Source organism: Schistocerca gregaria, chromosome 6 (assembly GCF_023897955.1).
Source record: "Schistocerca gregaria isolate iqSchGreg1 chromosome 6, iqSchGreg1.2, whole genome shotgun sequence".
NCBI classification, from domain to species: Eukaryota; Metazoa; Arthropoda; class Insecta; order Orthoptera; family Acrididae; genus Schistocerca; species Schistocerca gregaria.
This window is the reverse complement of record NC_064925.1, coordinates 18,294,228-18,318,537: the sequence shown is the minus strand read 5'-3', so window position 1 is coordinate 18,318,537 and position 24,310 is coordinate 18,294,228. Positions and strand designations below refer to the sequence as shown.

General features: G+C 27.3%; 1 long non-coding RNA gene across 1 annotated transcript in view; it reads left to right on the top strand.

The window, feature by feature from the left end:
• Nucleotides 1–14,989: 14,989 nt before the first annotated feature.
• Nucleotides 14,990–24,310, top strand: part of LOC126278635 (uncharacterized) — a 76,014-nt gene continuing 66,693 nt past the window's right edge. The window contains exon 1 of the long non-coding RNA XR_007550744.1: nucleotides 14,990–16,127. This is a non-coding gene — a long non-coding RNA (uncharacterized LOC126278635). The remainder of the gene's footprint in view (nucleotides 16,128–24,310) is intronic.

Genomic DNA, 24,310 nt, shown 5'->3' with positions numbered 1-24,310 from the left:
CCATTAAATGATTTTGGTCCAAGAAGTGTTTTAAATTCATTATGTAAGGTTAAATTTAGTTTATTTCAGATAATGTTAATTCGTGATGGTGTAAGTCAAAATAGTGATGGGATTAATAATAGTCCTAGAAATGTTCTAGTGCAATTTAATGATAAATTAAAGATGTTAGTTGATGGGTCAAATGTTGAGAATAGATTTGTTATCATTTTCAATTTAAGTTTTTTATTTCAATTGTTCCTTTTTCTGCTCTTTTAATAAGGTTAGGTTTAAATGAGAAGAAGTTTATTTGATTAAACAAGATTAATGTAGCTGAAAATATAATGAATAGTGAGAATCATATAAGAGGGGATATTTGAGGGATTTGGATATAATTTCCCCATCAGAAGTAGTCGTTAATTTACTATTATTTGGTTTAAGAGACCATTACTTACTTTCAGTCATCTGATGAATTTCAAGGTGTACTAATTTTTTTTAGTTACTTTAGATTGACACTCTAATGTTATTTATTTTAACTAACTCCTTAAATTATCTTAGATAATCACTTAATAAATAAATTTACTGAAGTTCTTTCAATTACAATTGGTATAAATCTGTGGTTTGCTCCACAGATTTCTGAGCATTGTCCAAAGAATAATCCAGGTCGATTTATTGTGAATGTTCCTTGATTTAACCGACCTGGCGTTGCATCAATTTTAACCCCTAATGCAGAAACTGCTCATGAGTGTAGAACATCTGATGCTCTTGTTAATACTCGTACTTCTGTATTTATTGGTAGGATTGTTCGGTTATCTACATCTAGTAGTCGGTATCCATCATTTTCTAGGTCTTGTTCTGATGTTATATAAGTGTCAAATTCTACGTCTCTGAAGTCTGAATATTCATATCTTCAATATCATTGTCGTCCAATGGTTTTAATTATAATTATTGCATCTACTGAATCATCAAGTAAATATAATAGTCGTAATGATGGTTTGATGGTTTGTTTAAGATGAATTAATTGTTTAATTTTTTTTCTTTATTTTTTTTCTACTGGTTTAACTGCTTCTTATTCTTTTCGTTTGTTTTATTATTCAATATCTGGTGATAATAATTTTTATTCTAGATTTTCTTTTGATGATAAGGGTTATTATATTTCATTTGGAATAATTGGTCTATTGTTTGTTGCTGTTTTTGGTGGTAGTCTTTTATCTTGATTAATTTTTCCTATTCCTCATGTGATTGCTTTACCTTATTATTTAAAGTTTTTAACTATTACAGTTGTTATTTTAGGTGCTTATTTAGGTTATCTTATTTCTAATTTTGATTTTTTTCATAATTTATTTTCTTTAAGTATACTTTCTTTTGTTAGATTTGCTGGTTCTATATGATTTATACCTTTTCTTTCAACTAAGTTTATTAGATATATTCCTTTAAAAATAGGTTATTATTCATCTAAGTCATTTGATTATGGTTGAGGTGAATTACTTGGTGGTCAAGGTTTATATAGATTATTTATTTATTTAATTGGTTATATTCAAGGTTGATATGATTCTAATTTCAAGATTTATCTTTTAACTTTTATTTTTTGAATATTTATTTTGGTAATATTGTTTTTCGTTTACTTAAATAGCTTATAATTAGAGCGTGACACTGAAGATGTTAAGGAAGTATTTTTACTTTTAAGTATTTATAAATATAGATATATTATTTTTACAGTGAAAATGTAATGTTTTATTTAAACTATATAAATTTTAGAAATGTTAACGCAGTTTAACCGCTAATATAAAAAGTTAGCAGCTTTCATATTGGCTTTACATTTCCTTAATTGGAACTATTATAGTTCAATTATATTATTAACAGTAATACGCCTCTTTTTGGCTTCAATTAATAAGAATAAGGGTAGTACATACCAATCTTCCAGGTCGAAACTGACTGCAATATTTCGCTTCTTATTCTATTTAAGGTTGATTGATAATATCAATACTTTTTGAATGCAACCCAAATGTTATATTTAACTACAACCCTTTATTCTGCTCATTGTAATGCTCCTTGGTTTCATTCATGGTATAGTCCTCCTAATAGAACTAGAATAAAAAATATTGTTGATACTGTTCAGATTATAATGTCTGAAGTTTTAAAAATAATTACAATTGGTAGAATTAGTGCAATTTCTACATCAAAAATTAAAAAGATTACTGCGATTAGGAAGAATCGTATTGAGAATGGTATTCGTGCTGATCTTTTTGGATCAAACCCACATTCAAATGGTGATCTTTTTTCTCGATCATTAATTAATTTTTTTGATAGTGTTGTTGCCAGGATTATAACAATTATTGGAATAATAAATCTAATGAAAACTCTTGTTGATAGAATTAGAATTGTTTTTCTTGATTTATATCAAGCTTTCTGATTGGAAGTCAAATGTACTATTTATACTAGAAAAACAATTATCTACCTCATCAATTAATAGAGATATATAAGAATAATCATACTACGTCTACGAAGTGTCAGTATCATGCTGCTGCTTCAAATCCAAAGTGATGTCTTGGTGAAAATTGATTTATTGAGTGTCGAAGTAGACATGTTGATAAAAAGATTGTTCCAATAATTACGTGTAAACCATGGAATCCTGTTGCAACAAAGAATGTTGATCCATAAACTGCATCTGCAATGGTAAAAGGTGCTTCTCAATATTCATATGCTTGAAGTATTGTAAAGTATAGTCCTAATAACACTGTGAAGAATAATCCTTGTAGTGCTTGAGTATGATTAGATTCCATTAAACTATGATGTGCTCATGTTATTGTTACTCCTGATGCTAAAAGAATAGCTGTATTAAGTAATGGAATTTGTATAGGGTTAAAGGGTTGAATTCCTATTGGAGGTCATAGTATTCCTAGTTCAATTGTTGGTGCTAATCTTCTTCTAAAGAATGCTCAAAAAAAAAGAAACGAAAAATAATACCTCTGATGCAATAAATAAAATTATTCCTCATCGTAATCCAATTGATACAAATCCTGTATGTAATCCTTGATATGTTCCTTCTCGTACTACATCTCGTCATCATTGAATTATAGTTAGTAGGGTAATTCCAAATCCAATTATGAATAAGTTAATATTAAATAGGTGGAATCATTTTGCTAGTCCTGATACTAGGACTATTGCTCCAATTGCTCCTGTTAATGGTCAAGGTCTATAGTCTACTAAGTGGAATGGGTGGTTTGAGTGAGTTGTTAACATAGGTTTAATATACTTCTCTAGAATATAGAGTTCTTAGAATTGAGAAAACATAGGCTTGAATTATTGCTACTGCTGATTCTAGAATTAATAGAAGTATTTGTCCAATAATTAGTAATGAGATTAAGTTTATTGCTATAGATGGTCCTGTGTTTCCTAATAAGGTTAATAATAAGTGTCCTGCAATTATATTTGCTGCCAACCGTACTGCTAATGTACCTGGTCGAATAACATTACTAATTGTTTCAATTAGTACTATAAATGATAATAATGCAGGCAGTGTACCTTGTGGTACAAGGTGTGTAAATATATGATTAGTATGGTTAATTCATCCAAATAATATAAATCTTAGCCATATAGGTAGGGCAATTGCAAATGTTAATGCTAAATGTCTTGTTCTAGTAAAAATATAAGGGAATAATCCTATGAAATTGTTAAATAATATTATAATAAAAATTAAGATGAAAATGAATGTTGTTCCATTAAATGATTTTGGTCCAAGAAGTGTTTTAAATTCATTATGTAAGGTTAAATTTAGTTTATTTCAGATAATGTTAATTCGTGATGGTGTAAGTCAAAATAGTGATGGGATTAATAATAGTCCTAGAAATGTTCTAGTTCAATTTAATGATAAATTAAAGATGTTAGTTGATGGGTCAAATGTTGAGAATAGATTTGTTATCATTTTCAATTTAAGTTTTTTATTTCAATTGTTCCTTTTTCTGCTCTTTTAATAAGGTTAGGTTTAAATGAGAAGAAGTTTATTTGATTAAACAAGATTAATGTAGCTGAAAATATAGTGAATAGTGAGAATCATATAAGAGGGGATATTTGAGGGATTTGGATATAATTTCCCCATCAGAAGTAGTCGTTAATTTACTATTATTTGGTTTAAGAGACCATTACTTACTTTCAGTCATCTGATGAATTTCAAGGTGTACTAATTTTTTTTAGTTACTTTAGATTGACACTCTAATGTTATTTATTTTAACTAACTCCTTAAATTATCTTAGATAATCACTTAATAAATAAATTTACTGAAGTTCTTTCAATTACAATTGGTATAAATCTGTGGTTTGCTCCACAGATTTCTGAGCATTGTCCAAAGAATAATCCAGGTCGATTTATTGTGAATGTTCCTTGATTTAACCGACCTGGCGTTGCATCAATTTTAACCCCTAATGCAGGAACTGCTCATGAGTGTAGAACATCTGATGCTCTTGTTAATACTCGTACTTCTGTATTTATTGGTAGGATTGTTCGGTTATCTACATCTAGTAGTCGGAATCCATCATTTTCTAGGTCTTGTTCTGGTGTTATATAAGTGTCAAATTCTACGTCTATGAAGTCTGAATATTCATATCTTCAATATCATTGTCGTCCAATGGTTTAATTGTAATTATTGCATCTACTGAATCATCAAGTAAATATAATAGTCGTAATGATGGAAGGGCAATAAAAATTAATGTAATTGCTGGTAAAGCTGTTCAGATTGTTTCAATTAAATGTCCATGAAGTATATTGCGGTTAGTATAGGCAATAAATAATATATAACTTAGGGCATAACCTACAATTACTGTAATTAATAATAATACGACCATAGTATGATCATGAAAGAATGATAATTGCTCCATTAATGGTGAAGCTCCATCTTGAAGAGATAAATTTGATCATGTTGCCATTAATAAATATTTTCTAATAAAAGGTCAAACCTTTATTTGTAGAGCTTAAATCTACTGCACTAATCTGCCATATTAGAATCTAGAGATTAATGGTAATTCTGAGTAACTATGTTCTGCAGGAGGGTTATTTTGTAGTCATTCTGTTGATCTTCTTATGTTAGCTCTAAATATAATTGCTCGGTTTGTAATCATTCTTTCTCATATAATTACAATGAATATAATGATTCCTACAATAGAAATTGTAGACCCAATTCTTGATACTACGTTTCATGATGTATATGCGTCTGGGTAGTCAGAGTATCGTCGAGGTATTCCTGCTAATCCTAGGAAGTGTTGAGGAAAGAATGTTAAATTTACTCCAATGAATATAATTGTAAATTGGATTTTTAATCATGTATTATTTATAGTTAATCCTGTAAATAGTGGATATCATTGAATGACACCTCCTATAATTGCAAATACTGCTCCTATAGATAATACATAATGAAAGTGGGCTACTACATAATATGTATCATGTATATTTATTATTTGTTTATTTAATTATTTAATATAAATAATTTTATTGTATTTTTGTCTTAGTATATTTTATAGAATTGATTTTTTAAATTATAGTTTATTGGTAATGTAAGTGTTTTATGAAATATTATTTTAAATTTTTTTAAGTAGATTTTATTTATTGTACCTTTTGTATCAGGGTTTATCAAAATTTTAGTATTTATTTTACTTGTCTCGAATTGGGTTGATTTATAAATAATTTATAGTTAATGTATCATAATTATTATTAAATTATTTATAGAAATGAGATGTTAATCGTTTCCCAAGGTATCTAGTTTCTTAAGAAAAAAATTAATTTTTTAAAGTTATTTGTTTTTATTTAATTTTTTAAGTAAAACTATTAACTTATTTATTCTTTAAGGGATAAGCTTTGAAGTTAATAACCTATAATTTATTTTATAGAAATATAATAGTAAGCTTTAAACCAGCTATCTTTAAGATTACGTTTTAGTTCATTATTTTTTATTTTGATTTTATAAATATTTTAGGTTTTTTATTAAGATTATTAATTTAATTTTAAAATTTTTGTAATAATGATAGAATTAGTATATTTATTTGTATGAAATTTTTACCTTGTGAACTTATTATAAGGAACTAGGCAAAATTGATTTCCGCCTGTTTATCAAAAACATGTCCTCTTGTTTATATTTTGAGGTCTGGCCTGCTCACTGAGCGTATTTTTAAAGAGCCGCGGTATTTTGACCGTGCAAAGGTAGCATAATCATTAGTCTCTTAATTAGTGGCTGGAATGAATGGCTTGACGAGAAATCAACTGTCTCTTAATAAATTTTTGAATTTAACTTTTGAGTCAAAAGGCTTAAATTCTTCTTTAGGACGAGAAGACCCTATAGAGCTTGACATTTTACTTTTATATAGTTTTTTGTTTGTCTTTCTATATTTAATGATGATGTTTTGTTGGGGTGACATGAAGAATAGATAAACTCTTCATTATTATATCATTTATTTATGTTTGTTATTTTGATCCATAATTTATGATCATAAGATTAAGTTACCTTAGGGATAACAGCGTAATTGTTTTTGAGAGCTCATATCGACAAAGCAGATTGCGACCTCGATGTTGGATTAAGAAAAATTTTGGGTGCAGGAGCCCAATGATTAGGTCTGTTCGACCTTTAAATTCTTACATGATTTTCCAATTTCATAGGATTATTCCCTTATATTTTTACTAGAACAAGACATTTAGCATTAACATTTGCAATTGCCCTACCTATATGGCTAAGATTTATATTATTTGGATGAATTAACCATACTAATCTTATATTTACACACCTTGTACCACAAGGTACACCGCCTGCATTAATATCATTTATAGTACTAATTGAAACAATTAGTAATGTTATTCGACCAGGTACATTAGCAGTACGGTTGGCAGCAAATATAATTGCAGGACACTTATTATTAACCTTATTAGGAAACACAGGACCATCTATAGCAATAAACTTAATCTCATTACTAATTATTGGACAAATACTTCTATTAATTCTAGAATCAGCAGTAGCAATAATTCAAGCCTATGTTTTCTCAATTCTAAGAACTCTATATTCTAGAGAAGTATATTAAACCTATGTTAACAACTCACTCAAACCACCCATTCCACTTAGTAGACTATAGACCTTGACCATTAACAGGAGCAATTGGAGCAATAGTCCTAGTATCAGGACTAGCAAAATGATTCCACCTATTTAATATTAACTTATTCATAATTGGATTTGGAATTACCCTACTAACTATAATTCAATGATGACGAGATGTAGTACGAGAAGGCACATATCAAGGATTACATACAGGATTTGTATCAATTGGATTACGATGAGGAATAATTTTATTTATTGCATCAGAGGTATTATTTTTCGTTTCTTTTTTTTGAGCATTCTTTAGAAGAAGATTAGCACCAACAATTGAACTAGGAATACTATGACCTCCAATAGGAATTCAACCCTTTAACCCTATACAAATTCCATTACTTAATACAGCTATTCTTTTAGCATCAGGAGTAACAGTAACATGAGCACATCATAGTTTAATGGAATCTAATCATACTCAAGCACTACAAGGATTATTCTTCACAGTGTTATTAGGACTATACTTTACAATACTTCAAGCATATGAATATTGAGAAGCACCTTTTACCATTGCAGATGCAGTTTATGGATCAACATTCTTTGTTGCAACAGGATTCCATGGTTTACACGTAATTATTGGAACAATCTTTTTATCAACATGTCTACTTCGACACTCAATAAATCAATTTTCACCAAGACATCACTTTGGATTTGAAGCAGCAGCATGATACTGACACTTCGTAGACGTAGTATGATTATTCTTATATATCTCTATTTATTGATGAGGTAGATAATTGTTTTTCTAGTATAAATAGTACATTTGACTTCCAATCAGAAAGCTTGATATAAATCAAGAAAAACAATTCTAATTCTATCAACAAGAGTTTTCATTAGATTTATTATTCCAATAATTGTTATAATCCTGGCAACAACACTATCAAAAAAATTAATTAATGATCGAGAAAAAAGATCACCAGTTGAATGTGGGTTTGATCCAAAAAGATCAGCACGAATACCATTCTCAACACGATTCTTCCTAATCGCAGTAATCTTTTTAATTTTTGATGTAGAAATTGCACTAATTCTACCAATTGTAATTATTTTTAAAACTTCAGACATTATAATCTGAACAGTATCAACAATATTTTTTATTCCAGTTCTATTAGGAGGACTATACCATGAATGAAACCAAGGAGCATTACAATGAGCAGAATAAAGGGTTGTAGTTAAATATAACATTTGGGTTGCATTCAAAAAGTATTGATATTATCAATCAACCTTAAATAGAATAAGAAGCGAAATATTGCAGTCAGTTTCGACCAGGAAGATTGGTATGTACTACCCTTATTCTTATTAATTGAAGCCAAAAAGAGGCGTATTACTGTTAATAATATAATTGAACTATAATAGTTCCAATTAAGGAAATGTAAAGCCAATATGAAAGCTGCTAACTTTTTATATTAGCGGTTAAACTCCGTTAACATTTCTAGAATTTATATAGTTTAAATAAAACATTACATTTTCACTGTAAAAATAATATATCTATATTTATAAATACTTAAAAGTAAAAATACTTCCTTAACATCTTCAGTGTCACGCTCTAATTATAAGCTATTTAAGTAAACGAAAAACAATATTACCAAAATAAATATTCAAAAAATAAAAGTTAAAAGATAAATCTTGAAATTAGAATCATATCAACCTTGAATATAACCAATTAAATAAATAAATAATCTATATAAACCTTGACCACCAAGTAATTCACCTCAACCATAATCAAATGACTTAGATGAATAATAACCTATTTTTAAAGGAATATATCTAATAAACTTAGTTGAAAGAAAAGGTATAAATCATATAGAACCAGCAAATCTAACAAAAGAAAGTATACTTAAAGAAAATAAATTATGAGAAAAATCAAAATTAGAAATAAGATAACCTAAATAAGCACCTAAAATAACAACTGTAATAGTTAAAAACTTTAAATAATAAGGTAAAGCAATCACATGAGGAATAGGAAAAATTAATCAAGATAAAAGACTACCACCAAAAACAGCAACAAACAATAGACCAATTATTCCAAATGAAATATAATAACCCTTATCATCAAAAGAAAATCTAGAATAAAAATTATTATCACCAGATATTGAATAATAAAACAAACGAAAAGAATAAGAAGCAGTTAAACCAGTAGAAAAAAAATAAAGAAAAAAATTAAACAATTAATTCATCTTAAACAATCCATCTCAAGAATTAAATCCTTTGAATAAAATCCCGCTAAAAAAGGTATTCCACACAAAGATAAACTAGAAACATTAAAACAAACTGAAGTTAAAGGTATGAAATTAACAATTGATCCTATAAAACGAATATCCTGAGAATCCTTCAAATTATGAATTATTGAACCTGCACATATAAATAATAATGCCTTAAATAAAGCATGAGCCAATAAATGAAAAAATGCAAGCTTTGGATAAAACCTATAGCCAAAATTCTTATTATTAAACCAAGTTGTCTTAAAGTAGAAAGAGCAATAATCTTCTTTAAATCAAACTCAAAATTAGCGCCCAATCCAGCCATAAATATAGTTATACAACCAATTAAAAGTAAAAATCAACCACAATTATAAGTATCCAATATTGGTCTAAAACGAATTAATAAATAAACACCAGCAGTAACAAGAGTAGAAGAATGAACTAAAGTAGAAACAGGAGTAGGAGCTGCTATAGCAGCAGGAAGTCATGAAGAGAAAGGAATCTGAGCTCTCTTAGTTATAGCTGCTAAAACAATTAATATAGTAACGAGCTGTATTTCAAAAGAATTAGAAATAAAATCATAATAATAAATATAATTTCAACCACCAAAATTTAACATTCATGCAATAGAAATTAAAATAGCAACATCACCAATACGATTAGAAAGTGCAGTTAATATACCAGCACTATAAGATTTTACATTTTGATAATAAATAACTAAACAATAAGAAACTAAACCTAAACCATCTCAACCTAATAAAATTCTAATTAAATTAGGACTAATCATTAAAAAACCTATAGAAAGAATAAATATTAAAACAATAATAATAAAACGATTTATATTCTTTTCACCAGATATATAATCCTCTCTATAATAAATAACCAAAGAAAAAATATATATAACAAAAGATATAAAAATAAGAGATATTCAATCCAAAATTAAAGTTATAACAACTATAGAACCATTTAAATTGAAAAGCTCTCACTCAACAAAAACTCTATAATCAATTATTAAATAATAAATACCTAACATAAAAATTATAGTTCTCGAAATAAACAAAGAAAAAAAACTCAAAGAACAAATAGAAAATAAATTCACGGCCTAAGATGAAAAACTTCATATCATTGATTCCACAAAACAATATTTTTAATTAAAATACTTAAGCAAACTAAACAAAGAAATATTCACCCTTTAAACAGAAAATATTTAAAGGCAATCAATGTAAAAGTAAAAGATGATATTCACGAAAATAACCAAGAGAACAAGTATAAACACCAGAATTATAATTCCCATGCTGAGAATAAGAATATATATACAAAGTATAAACAGCTCTAAAAAAAGATAAAAAAATCAAAGCAAAGAATCTAAAAGAAGATCAAGATATAATTCTATTTAATAATCTAATTTCACCTACCAAATTTAAAGAAGGAGGAGCAGCCATATTTGATGATCTTAAAAGAAATCATCATAAAGCCATTCTTGGCATCAAATTAATTATACCCTTGTTAATTAATAATCTTCATCTACCTAAACGTTCATAAATAATATTAGATAAACAAAATAAACCAGAAGAACATAAACCATGACCAACCATTAGAGAAAGAGAACCTACACAACCTCATCAATTCATAGTCATCAATCCACCAATAACCATTCTTTTATGAGCAACAGAATAATATGCAATTAAAGACTTTTAATCAAACTGACGAAAACAAATAAATCTTACAATAACACCCCCAGATAAACCTAAAGACAATCAAAAATAATTAAACTTTAAACCCAAATAAGAAATAACCTTTATAACACGAAAAATACCATAACCACCTAACTTTAATAAAACACCAGCAAGAATTATTCTACCTGAAATAGGGGCCTCTACATGAGCCTTAGGAAGTCATAAATGAACCAAAAACATAGGTATCTTAACTAAAAAAGCCAAAATTATAAATACATAAAACATAAAATAATAAGAACCAAAATCAACCAATAAAGGAAAATATAAAGTATTAGAAAAATCATAAACCTTAAATAAAACTAATAATAAAGGTAATCTAGCAACCAAAGTATAAAAAATTAAATAAACACCAGCCTGCAAACGCTCAGGTTGATAACCCCAACCCAAAATTAAAAGTAAAGTAGGAACTAATCTAGCCTCAAAAAAAATATAAAAAGAAAGAAGACTTAATCTAGCAAATGAACAATAAAGCATAATTATTAAAATCAAAACCATAAAAACAAAAAAATTAGAATGATATGAACTTAAATAAACTGAACCTCTAGCAGTGATTATTAAAGAACAAATCCAAAAACTAAGTAAAATTAAACTAAAAGAAAAATAATCAATACCAAAATAATATCTAATTATATTCAAATCAGCATATGAATAAACACAAATTATAAAAACAAAACCCGACAGAAACATTCAAGAATGAACCAACCATCAACAATTATTTAATAAACAAAGAGGGATCAAAAAAATAGTTATAAATAAATACTTTAACATAAAGATAAACCAAAAGAATTAAAAAAATCATTACCATGAGAACGAATTATTGAAACTAAAATAGAAAGACCTAAAGCACCCTCACAAACAGAAAAAACTAAAAAAAAGAGGAAAAAAATAATCATAATCAAACTCAATAAGAAAAACAATAACTAACATAAATAAAGAAAGAACAATATATTCTAATCTCAAAAGAACCATTAATAAATGTTTACGTTTAGAAGAAAAAACATAAACACCAACAAAATAAATCAATAAAGAAGTAAAAATAGAGAATATAAACATTAGTTTTAATAGTTTAAAAAAAACGCCGGTCTTGTAAACCGGAAATAAGTCCAGCCCCCACTTTTAAAACTTCAGAGGTGGAAAAGCTTCCATCATCGGTCCCCAAAACCGGTATTTTAAATAAACTAACCCCTGAAATGATCAAAATAATAATTATATCATTATCAAATGTAATAAATATTAATTTTATTAAATTAAGACACCCAATATCAATAATGCTTTTTATTATCCTTCAAACCTTCCTAGTTGGATTAATAACAGGAACAATAATAGAAAGATATTGATTATCATATATTTTATTTTTAACATTTCTTGGTGGTATACTAGTATTATTTATTTTCATTACAAGAATTGCATCAAACGAAATATTTCAGCCTAAATCAATCACTATAATTATTACATTAATAATGTGAGTATTTATCATATTAATATTAATTATTCTAGATATATCTATATTTATAGACTTTTTCAAAAACACCGAAACTATAAATATTGATAATTCAATCAATTATCAAGAAATAACAATATCTTTAGAAAAATTATATAATAGACCAACATTCATTATTACAATAATAATAATAATTTATTTATTTTTAGCACTACTAGCAGTTGTTAAAATCACCAATATTAATCAGGGACCTATTCGTAAAATAAGATAATTACTAATGAATAAACCCTTACGATTAAGACATCCTTTAATTAAAATTATTAATAACTCTTTAATTGACTTACCTGCCCCAACAAATATTTCATTTTGATGAAATTTTGGATCCCTATTAGGGTTATGTTTGGTAATTCAAATCGTAACTGGACTATTTTTAGCTATACATTATACATCATATATTGAAATAGCATTCAGTAGTGTAGTACACATCTGCCGAGACGTAAATAATGGTTGAATTATCCGAACCTTACACGCAAATGGAACATCTATATTTTTTATTTGTATTTACTTACATGTAGGACGGGGAATTTACTATGGATCTTATATATATATACATACCTGAATAATTGGTACAGTGATTTTATTTTTAGTTATAGCAACTGCATTTATAGGATATGTATTACCCTGAGGCCAAATATCTTTTTGAGGTGCAACAGTAATTACTAATTTATTATCAGCAATCCCATACTTAGGAACAGATTTAGTCCAATGAGTATGAGGAGGATTCGCTGTTGATAATGCAACATTAAATCGATTCTTCACATTCCATTTTGTATTACCATTTATTATTGCTGCTATAGCAGCAATTCATTTATTTTTTCTTCACCAAACAGGATCTAATAATCCTCTTGGACTAAATGGAGATATTGAAAAAATTCCATTCCATCCATACTTTACCTTTATGGATTCTATTACATTTGTAATAATAACATCATTATTAATTATACTATGTTTAATTAATCCTTACCTATTAGGAGATCAAGATAACTTTGTACCTGCCAACCCATTAGTAACACCAGTTCACATTCAACCAGAATGATATTTCCTATTTGCATATGCAATTCTACGATCTATCCCTAATAAGTTAGGAGGTGTTATTGCATTATTTTTATCAATTAGAATCTTAATAATTTTACCATTTTATAATAAAACACCATTCCGAGGCATTCAATTTTACCCTATTAATCAAATTTTATTCTGAATTATAGTAGTTGTTGTATGCTTACTAACGTGAATTGGTAAACGACCTGTTGAAGAACCTTATATTATAACAGGTCAAATCTTAACAATTATTTACTTCACATATTTCTTAATTAATGTCCATGTCGCAAATGCATGAGATAAATTAATTAAGGAATAAAGTTAATTAGCTTAGGAAAAGCATATGTTTTGAAAACATAAAATTAGAAGTTTAACTCTTCTATTAACTTTTCTCAAAAAATTTCACTAAACAAATGAGATAAATAAAATCTTTAAACCAACAAAGAAAATAAAAAAATTCAAAGATAAAGGTAAAAAACTTTTTCAAGCTAAGTACATTAATTTATCATAACGGAACCGTGGTAATGTTCCACGAACCCAAATAAAACCAAAAGATATAATAGCAAGCTTAATAAAAAATATAAAAGAATAAAAATCACCGCCCAAAAAAATTAAAGCCAATAACATTCTTATGAAGACAATTCTAGTATATTCAGCTAAAAAAATTAAAGTAAAACCACCCGCACCATACTCAATATTAAATCCTGAAACTAACTCAGATTCCCCTTCAGCAAAATCAAAAGGAGTACGATTAGTTTCAGCTAAGCAAGAAGCAAAACAAGCTAAAGCTAAAGGAAAAGAAATAATAATAAATCAACAATAAAGCTGATAGTTTATAAAATCAAACATATTAAAACTACCAATTAAAATAATTAAAGACAATAAAATTAAAGCTAAACTAACTTCATAAGAAATTGTTTGAGCAACAGAACGAAGAGAACCTAATAATGAATAATTTGAATTAGAAGATCAACCAGCAATTATAACAGTATAAACACCTAATCTAGTACAACATAAAAAAAATAAAAATCCATAAGAAAAAGAACACATATAAGTTAAATAAGGAAAAATTACTCAAACGGCTAAGGAAATCATTAAATTAAAAACAGGGAAAAATAATAAAGTAGGTAATTAGATATAATAGGAATTGGCTGCTCCTTACAAATTAACTTAATAGCATCTCTAAATGGCTGAGGAATTCCAACAATACCTACCTTATCTGGACCCTTTCGAATCTGAATATAACCTAAAACCTTACGCTCTAATAAAGTTAAAAAGGCAACACTAATTAAAACACAAATAACCAATAAAAGAAAATTCAAAATAAATATAAATAAAACATAAAGTATCAATACTATTAGTAGAAAAAATCTACATAAATGAATTCTAAATTCAACACATTAATCTGTCAAAATAGTAAATAAATTAATATTAATCAATATAACAAAAAATATTTTAACCATATGGTCCTTTCGTACTAATATGGATTAACAATCTTAGGATAGAAACCGACCTGGCTCACGCCGGTCTGAACTCAGATCATGTAAGAATTTAAAGGTCGAACAGACCTAATCATTGGGCTCCTGCACCCAAAATTTTTCTTAATCCAACATTGAGGTCGCAATCTGCTTTGTCGATATGAGCTCTCAAAAACAATTACGCTGTTATCCCTAAGGTAACTTAATCTTATGATCATAAATTATGGATCAAAATAACAAACATAAATAAATGATATAATAATGACGAGTTTATCTATTCTTCATGTCACCCCAACAAAACATCATCATTAAATATAGAAAGACAAACAAAAAACTATATAAAAGTAAAATGTCAAGCTCTATAGGGTCTTCTCGTCCTAAAGAAGAATTTAAGCCTTTTGACTCAAAAGTTAAATTCAAAAATTTATTAAGAGACAGTTGATTTCTCGTCAAGCCATTCATTCCAGCCACTAATTAAGAGACTAATGACTATGCTACCTTTGCACGGTCAAAATACCGCGGCTCTTTAAAAATACGCTCAGTGAGCAGGCCAGACCTCAAAATATAAACAAGAGGACATGTTTTTGATAAACAGGTGGAAATCAATTTTGCCTAGTTCCTTATAATAAGTTCACAAGGTAAAAATTTCATACAAATAAATATACTAATTCTATCATTATTACAAAAATTTTAAAATTAAATTAATAATCTTAATAAAAAACCTAAAATATTTATAAAATCAAAATAAAAAATAATGAACTAAAACGTAATCTTAAAGATAGCTGGTTTAAAGCTTACTATTATATTTTTATAAAATAAATTATAGGTTATTAATTTCAAAGCTTATCCCTTAAAGAATAAATAAGTTAATATTTTTACTTAAAAAATTAAATAAAAACAAATAACTTTAAAAAATTAAATTTTTTCTTAAGAAAGTAGATATCTTGGGAAACGATTAACATCTCATTTCTATAAATAATTTAATAATAATTATGATACATTAACTATAAATTATTTATAAATCAACCCAAATCGAGACAAGTAAAATAAATACTAAAATTTTGATAAACCCTGATACAAAAGGTACAATAAATAAAATCTACTTAAAAAATTTAAAATAATATTTCATAAAACACTTACATTACCAATAAACTATAATTTAAAAAATCAATTCTATAAAATATACTAAGACAAAAATACAATACAATTATTTATATTAAATAATTAAATAAACAAAAAATAAATATAATAAAATAAATAATCAAGATATCCTGATTTGCACAGAAAAATTTTCAGTGTAAATGAAATTACTTTACTAATAAGTTATATCTTGAAACTCTTCCTAGATACACTTTCCAGTACATCTACTATGTTACGACTTATCTCATCTAAATTGAAGCTACTTTAAAATAAAATAGAATAATCAATAATGAGAGCGACGGGCGATGTGTACACATCTCAGAGCCAATATCAGTTAAATTAAATAAATTAAATTACTATCAAATCCACCTTCATTAACAGTATTTCACTATCAAATCCGTTATAAACAAAAATCTATTGTAACCCACCTCCTCTTAACTATAAGCTGCACCTTGACCTGAAATATTTTATAATTATAAATCTTGAGAATTTAACTCTAAAAAGATTCTCTGATAACGGAGATATACAAACAAATAAATTAAGTAGAGTAAATCGTGTATTATCAATCATGGGGTAGGTTCCTCTGAATGGAATGAGATACCGCCAAATTCTTTGGGTTTAAAGACCTTAACTAATAGTACCCTGGTAAATATAATTAACATTTAAAATAATAGGGTATCTAATCCTAGTTTATTATTTAAATTTCACAGATTCATAAAAAGGGCCACAAATAAATTTTAACATTTCACCTTACAAATTTATATTTCAACCCAAATAATATAAACAACTGTTTTAACCAATAATATTCACTTGTATCAATCGTATAACCGCGGCTGCTGGCACGAATTATGCCGATACTAAATCAATTGCTAAATCCAAAATCACTTGATAATTAAATCAAATTACTGCAAAAAGAACATTTAGTCTTACAAAACCTACATATAATACAAAGAAAAAGTGAATAAACAAGTAAGAATAAAACTTTTAAAAATAAAAAATAAGAAAATTTTAAATCTATTAATTCAGGAAAAAATAAAAGATTCAAATATTTAAAGAAAAAAAAGAAAAAAACCACAAACATTAACAAAAAAAAAAAGAAACGCCCCTATGTATGACCACAACAACTTCTCTATTATATATAATTAAAGATTAATATGGAACATGTATAGCAATAAATGTATTATATTCTTTCTTATTTAATCTTTCTTTTCACTAATAAATAATCGTAATCCAATTGATACAAATTATAATTATATACCTATTATATACCTATTATAATTGGTGGATTTGGTAATTGACTTGTTCCACTAATAATTGGTGCACCAGATATAGCATTTCCACGAATAAATAATATAAGTTTTTGATTACTACCACCTTCACTAACCCTTCTTCTTACATCTTCTATAGTAGATAATGGTGCTGGTACAGGATGAACAGTTTACCCTCCTCTAGCAGGAGCTATTGCACACGGGGGTGCATCTGTAGATCTAGCTATTTTTTCACTGCACTTAGCAGGTGTATCATCTATTCTTGGTGCAGTGAATTTCATTACAACAGCAATTAATATACGATCAGAAAGTATAACTTTAGATCAAACACCTTTATTTGTATGATCTGTAGCTATTACAGCATTACTTCTCCTTCTTTCACTTCCAGTTTTAGCAGGAGCTATTACTATATTATTAACAGATCGAAATTTAAATACATCATTCTTTGACCCTGCAGGAGGGGGTGACCCAATTCTATATCAACATCTATTTTGATTCTTTGGACACCCAGAAGTTTATATTTTAATTCTACCGGGGTTCGGAATTATTTCACATATTGTATGTCAAGAAAGAGGAAAAATTGAATCATTTGGAACATTAGGTATAATTTATGATATACTATCAATTGGACTAATAGGATTTATTGTATGAGCACATCATATATTTACAGTAGGAATGGATGTTGACACACGAGCATATTTTACATCAGCAACAATAATTATTGCTGTACCTACAGGAATTAAGGTATTTAGATGATTAGCTACATTATATGGAACTAAATTCAAGTTCAATCCACCATTATTATGAGCTCTAGGATTTATTTTCCTATTTACAATTGGTGGATTAACAGGATTAGTATTAGCAAATTCATCACTTGATATTGTATTACATGATACATATTATGTAGTAGCCCACTTTCATTATGTATTATCTATAGGAGCAGTATTTGCAATTATAGGAGGTGTCATTCAATGATATCCACTATTTACAGGATTAACTATAAATAATACATGATTAAAAATCCAATTTACAATTATATTCAATGGAGTAAATTTAACATTCTTTCCTCAACACTTCCTAGGATTAGCAGGAATACCTCGACGATACTCTGACTACCCAGACGCATATACATCATGAAACGTAGTATCAAGAATTGGGTCTACAATTTCTATTGTAGGAATCATTATATTCATTGTAATTATATGAGAAAGAATGATTACAAACCGAGCAATTATATTTAGAGCTAACATAAGAAGATCAACAGAATGACTACAAAATAACCCTCCTGCAGAACATAGTTACTCAGAATTACCATTAATCTCTAGATTCTAATATGGCAGATTAGTGCAGTAGATTTAAGCTCTACAAATAAAGGTTTGACCTTTTATTAGAAAATATTTATTAATGGCAACATGATCAAATTTATCTCTTCAAGATGGAGCTTCACCATTAATGGAGCAATTATCATTCTTTCATGATCATACTATGGTCGTATTATTATTAATTACAGTAATTGTAGGTTATGCCCTAAGTTGTATATTATTTATTTCCTATACTAACCGTAATATACTTCATGGACATTTAATTGAAACAATCTGAACAGCTTTACCAGCAATTACATTAATTTTTATTGCCCTTCCATCATTACGACTATTATATTTACTTGATGATTCAGTAGATGCAATAATTACAATTAAAACCATTGGACGACAATGATATTGAAGATATGAATATTCAGACTTCATAGACGTAGAATTTGACACTTATATAACACCAGAACAAGACCTAGAAAATGATGGATTCCGACTACTAGATGTAGATAACCGAACAATCCTACCAATAAATACAGAAGTACGAGTATTAACAAGAGCATCAGATGTTCTACACTCATGAGCAGTTCCTGCATTAGGGGTTAAAATTGATGCAACGCCAGGTCGGTTAAATCAAGGAACATTCACAATAAATCGACCTGGATTATTCTTTGGACAATGCTCAGAAATCTGTGGAGCAAACCACAGATTTATACCAATTGTAATTGAAAGAACTTCAGTAAATTGATTTATTAAGTGATTATCTAAGATAATTTAAGGAGTTAGTTAAAATAAATAACATTAGAGTGTCAATCTAAAGTAACTAAAAAAAATTAGTACACCTTGAAATTCATCAGATGACTGAAAGTAAGTAATGGTCTCTTAAACCAAATAATAGTAAATTAACGACTACTTCTGATGGGGAAATTATATCCAAATCCCTCAAATATCCCCTCTTATATGATTCTCACTATTCATTATATTTTCAGCTACATTAATCTTGTTTAATCAAATAAACTTCTTCTCATTTAAACCTAACCTTATTAAAAGAGCAGAAAAAGGAACAATTGAAATAAAAAACTTAAATTGAAAATGATAACAAATCTATTCTCAACATTTGACCCATCAACTAACATCTTTAATTTATCATTAAATTGAACTAGAACATTTCTAGGACTATTATTAATCCCATCACTATTTTGACTTACACCATCACGAATTAACATTATCTGAAATAAACTAAATTTAACCTTACATAATGAATTTAAAACACTTCTTGGACCAAAATCATTTAATGGAACAACATTCATTTTCATCTCAATGTTTATTATAATATTATTTAACAATTTCATAGGATTATTCCCTTATATTTTTACTAGAACAAGACATTTAGCATTAACATTTGCAATTGCCCTACCTATATGGCTAAGATTTATATTATTTGGATGAATTAACCATACTAATCATATATTTACACACCTTGTACCACAAGGTACACCGCCTGCATTAATATCATTTATAGTACTAATTGAAACAATTAGTAATGTTATTCGACCAGGTACATTAGCAGTACGGTTGGCAGCAAATATAATTGCAGGACACTTATTATTAACCTTATTAGGAAACACAGGACCATCTATAGCAATAAACTTAATCTCATTACTAATTATTGGACAAATACTTCTATTAATTCTAGAATCAGCAGTAGCAATAATTCAAGCCTATGTTTTCTCAATTCTAAGAACTCTATATTCTAGAGAAGTATATTAAACCTATGTTAACAACTCACTCAAACCACCCATTCCACTTAGTAGACTATAGACCTTGACCATTAACAGGAGCAATTGGAGCAATAGTCCTAGTAACAGGACTAGCAAAATGATTCCACCTATTTAATATTAACTTATTCATAATTGGATTTGGAATTACCCTACTAACTATAATTCAATGATGACGAGATGTAGTACGAGAAGGAACATATCAAGGATTACATACAGGATTTGTATCAATTGGATTACGATGAGGAATAATTTTATTTATTGCATCAGAGGTATTATTTTTCGTTTCTTTTTTTTGAGCATTCTTTAGAAGAAGATTAGCACCAACAATTGAACTAGGATACTATGACCTCCAATAGGAATTCAACCCTTTAACCCTATACAAATTCCATTACTTAATACAGCTATTCTTTTAGCATCAGGAGTAACAGTAACATGAGCACATCATAGTTTAATGGAATCTAATCATACTCAAGCACTACAAGGATTATTCTTCACAGTGTTATTAGGACTATACTTTACAATACTTCAAGCATATGAATATTGAGAAGCACCTTTTACCATTGCAGATGCAGTTTATGGATCAACATTCTTTGTTGCAACAGGATTCCATGGTTTACACGTAATTATTGGAACAATCTTTTTATCAACATGTCTACTTCGACACTCAATAAATCAATTTTCACCAAGACATCACTTTGGATTTGAAGCAGCAGCATGATACTGACACTTCGTAGACGTAGTATGATTATTCTTATATATCTCTATTTATTGATGAGGTAGATAATTGTTTTTCTAGTATAAATAGTACATTTGACTTCCAATCAGAAAGCTTGATATAAATCAAGAAAAACAATTCTAATTCTATCAACAAGAGTTTTCATTAGATTTATTATTCCAATAATTGTTATAATCCTGGCAACAACACTATCAAAAAAATTAATTAATGATCGAGAAAAAAGATCACCATTTGAATGTGGGTTTGATCCAAAAAGATCAGCACGAATACCATTCTCAATACGATTCTTCCTAATCGCAGTAATCTTTTTAATTTTTGATGTAGAAATTGCACTAATTCTACCAATTGTAATTATTTTTAAAACTTCAGACATTATAATCTGAACAGTATCAACAATATTTTTTATTCTAGTTCTATTAGGAGGACTATACCATGAATGAAACCAAGGAGCATTACAATGAGCAGAATAAAGGGTTGTAGTTAAATATAACATTTGGGTTGCATTCAAAAAGTATTGATATTATCAATCAACCTTAAATAGAATAAGAAGCGAAATATTGCAGTCAGTTTCGACCTGGAAGATTGGTATGTACTACCCTTATTCTTATTAATTGAAGCCAAAAAGAGGCGTATTACTGTTAATAATATAATTGAACTATAATAGTTCCAATTAAGGAAATGTAAAGCCAATATGAAAGCTGCTAACTTTTTATATTAGCGGTTAAACTCCGTTAACATTTCTAAAATTTATATAGATTAAATAAAACATTATATTTTCACTGTAAAAATAATATATCTATATTTATAAATACTTAAAAGTAAAAATACTTCCTTAACATCTTCAGTGTCACGCTCTAATTATAAGCTATTTAAGTAAACGAAAAACAATATTACCAAAATAAATATTCAAAAAATAAAAGTTAAAAGATAAATCTTGAAATTAGTATCATATCAACCTTGAATATAACCAATTAAATAAATAAATAATCTATATAAACCTGGACCACCAAGTAATTCACCTCAACCATAATCAAATGACTTAGATGAATAATAACCTATTTTTAAAGGAATATATCTAATAAACTTAGTTGAAAGAAAAGGTATAAATCATATAGAACCAGCAAATCTAACAAAAGAAAGTATACTTAAAGAAAATAAATTATGAGAAAAATCAAAATTAGAAATAAGATAACCTAAATAAGCACCTAAAATAACAACTGTAATAGTTAAAAACTTTAAATAATAAGGTAAAGCAATCACATGAGGAATAGGAAAAATTAATCAAGATAAAAGACTACCACCAAAAACAGCAACAAACAATAGACCAATTATTCCAAATGAAATATAATAACCCTTATCATCAAAAGAAAATCTAGAATAAAAATTATTATCACCAGATATTGAATAATAAAACAAACGAAAAGAATAAGAAGCAGTTAAACCAGTAGAAAAAAGATAAAGAAAAAAAATTAAACAATTAATTCATCTTAAACAAACCATCTCAAGAATTAAATCCTTTGAATAAAATCCCGCTAAAAAAGGTATTCCACACAAAGATAAACTAGAAACATTAAAACAAACTGAAGTTAAAGGTATGAAATTAACAATTGATCCTATAAAACGAATATCCTGAGAATCCTTCAAATTATGAATTATTGAACCTGCACATATAAATAATAATGCCTTAAATAAAGCATGAGCCAATAAATGAAAAAATGCAAGCTTTGGATAACCTATAGCCAAAATTCTTATTATTAAACCAAGTTGTCTTAAAGTAGAAAGAGCAATAATCTTCTTTAAATCAAACTCAAAATTAGCGCCCAATCCAGCCATAAATATAGTTATACAACCAATTAAAAGTAAAAATCAACCACAATTATAAGTATCCAATATTGGTCTAAAACGAATTAATAAATAAACACCAGCAGTAACAAGAGCAGAAGAATGAACTAAAGCAGAAACAGGAGTAGGAGCTGCTATAGCAGCAGGAAGTCATGAAGAGAAAGGAATCTGAGCTCTCTTAGTTATAGCTGCTAAAACAATTAATATAGTAATGAGCTTTATTTCAAAAGAATTAGAAATAAAATCATAATAATAAATATAATTTCAACCACCAAAATTTAACATTCATGCAATAGAAATTAAAATAGCAACATCACCAATACGATTAGAAAGTGCAGTTAATATACCAGCACTATAAGATTTTACATTTTGATAATAAATAACTAAACAATAAGAAACTAAACCTAAACCATCTCAACCTAATAAAATTCTAATTAAATTAGGACTAATAATTAAAAAACCTATAGAAAGAATAAATATTAAAACAATAATAATAAAACGATTTATATTCTTTTCACCAGATATATAATCCTCTCTATAATAAATAACCAAAGAAGAAATATATATAACAAAAGATATAAAAATAAGAGATATTCAATCCAAAATTAAAGTTATAACAACTATAGAACCATTTAAATTGAAAAGCTCTCACTCAACAAAAACTCTATAATCAATTATTAAATAATAAATACCTAAAATAAAAATTACAGTTCTCGAAATAAACAAAGAAAAAAAACTCAAAGAACAAATAGAAAATAAATTCACGGCCTAAGATGAAAAACTTCATATCATTGATTCCACAAAACAATATTTTTAATTAAAATACTTAAGCAAACTAAACAAAAGAAATATTCACCCTTTAAACAGAGAATATTTAAAGGCAATCAATGTAAAAGTAAAAGATGATATTCACGAAAATAACCAAGAGAACAAGTATAAACACCAGAATAATAATTCCCATGCTGAGAATAAGAATATATATACAAAGTATAAACAGCTCTAAAAAAAGATAAAAAAATCAAAGCAAAGAATCTAAAAGAAGATCAAGATATAATTCTATTTAATAATCTAATTTCACCTACCAAATTTAAAGAAGGAGGAGCAGCCATATTTGATGATCTTAAAAGAAATCATCATAAAGCTATTCTTGGCATCAATTAATTATACCCAAGTTAATTAATAATCTTCG